This window comes from Chenopodium album, chromosome 7, assembly GCF_948465745.1.
Source record: "Chenopodium album chromosome 7, dcCheAlbu1.1, whole genome shotgun sequence".
Taxonomy (NCBI): Eukaryota; Viridiplantae; Streptophyta; class Magnoliopsida; order Caryophyllales; family Amaranthaceae; genus Chenopodium; species Chenopodium album.
Genome location: NC_137840.1, coordinates 24,556,622 through 24,558,309, shown reverse-complemented (window position 1 = coordinate 24,558,309; position 1,688 = coordinate 24,556,622). Strand labels below are relative to the sequence as shown.

The following is a 1,688-nucleotide window of genomic DNA, read 5'->3' as shown; positions in this document are numbered from 1 at the left end:
CATTCTCAATTGGTCTCTTTTTCGCATCACTCTTCTCAGACACCTCACTCTCAAGGACCCTACCACTCCTAGTGGTGATAGAACAAATCGGTTCCTTAGGATCAATTCCATGTGATGGTAAAGAAGAAAGGGTAGCATGCTCTTTCGAGGTGTTGGCTAGTTGAATGATTTGGATCTCAAGCATCTTTCCATGATTTAACAAGTCATGAAACATTTTGCTACTAGACGATATGTAATCATTCAATTTCTTGACTTGATCTACCATGACATTCTCTAACCTACTCATAGAATGAGATAGTTGATCGTAGGAATTATCACCTTGCCCTTTGATTTGGAATAAATTCGGGTGAGGGACCTTTTTTAGCATTGTTTTGAAAATTTCCCCTGCTTTGGCTACTCTAATTACCCATACCATGATTTTGGCCAAAATTTTGATTATAGTTACCATAACCTTGGTTATGATCCCCATATATTTCGCCGTGACTTTGATCATTATAGCCATGGTTGCTATAGTTACCACGGAAACCTTTGTTTCCTTGGTTCTTATAACTATTCCTTTGATTATAGTTATCAAAATTTCTTCGGTGATGATAATTCCTATCCCCATCATAGTCATCATATCCATCACAAAAAGAATTTGGGCAAATAGAAGCATAATGATCACTCTTTCCACGCACATAAATCACAAACCAAGCATTCTCTAATCATGCAACAAGAAGCAAAAAGAGGGTTAGAGTAAGAAGATATACTTCTCCCCGGGAATTAGGAGGGAAGAGTGTGAGCATGTGAAGAAGCATTCTCAAGCTTAGCCTTGATAGAAACCACCTCTTTCTCTAAGTCCAAAAATAGTGTGGACAAATTGTTGATGGCGTTGAGTTGATCAATCGAGCCATTTTTGCTTGTCGACTCTATCTCAACTTCTTGCCAATCCATGTAGTTCTTCACTACTTCATCTATCACATCCACAACCTCTTCCACCTTCTTGTTCATGATTGGGCCTCCAGCTCCAGCATCAAGACTTGACCTCGCTTGAGGACTTCAACCACCATAAAAGATTTGAATGATTTGGTAAGTTAGAATTCCATTGTGAGGAAACTCTCTTTGATAATCCTTATACCTCTCCCATGCTTTCTAGAGTCTTTCACTGGTCCTTTGCTTGAAACTTTAAATCAAAGCTCTAGTCTCCGTCGTTTTCTTTTGGAGGAAGAAACGAGAAAGAAATTCCTTGGTTACTTCATCCCAAGTTCTCAAGAAATTAGGCTTCACTTCCTTATCAAGCCATTCTTGAGCTCTCCCAATTAGAGAAAAGGGAAATAGCTTTAGCCTTATGAATTCTTGAGCAACCCTGTTCACCTTAATTGCGTTGCAATATTTCTCGAACTCCTTAAGATGATTGAGGGGACTTTCATTTGTTGCACCACTATATTGCCTTCTTTCCATCAAAATTATCATTGTCGGCTTGATTTCAAAATCGCTATCCGGGATCAATATTGGAGAAATCCCACTCACATACTTTTATGCACCCGGAGTGCCCAACTCCTTCAATATAAGCCTTGGAACTTCTCCCATGTTAACTTGCACCCATATACTCAAAAGAAATTATTTGTAACACGGCTACAAATGTAGCCAAAAGATAAAAATCCTTTTGTATTTTCAAAATTTAGTGAAATAGACTCAACAACAATAGC

General features: G+C 38.4%; 1 non-coding gene across 1 annotated transcript; it reads left to right on the top strand.

Moving 5' to 3' along the window:
* The first annotated feature begins 1,078 nt into the window (after positions 1–1,078).
* LOC145641215 (small nucleolar RNA R71) lies at positions 1,079–1,184 on the top strand. The gene has a single exon (XR_014115275.1). It is a non-coding gene; the product is annotated as a small nucleolar RNA R71 (small nucleolar RNA).
* Positions 1,185–1,688: the final 504 nt, after the last annotated feature.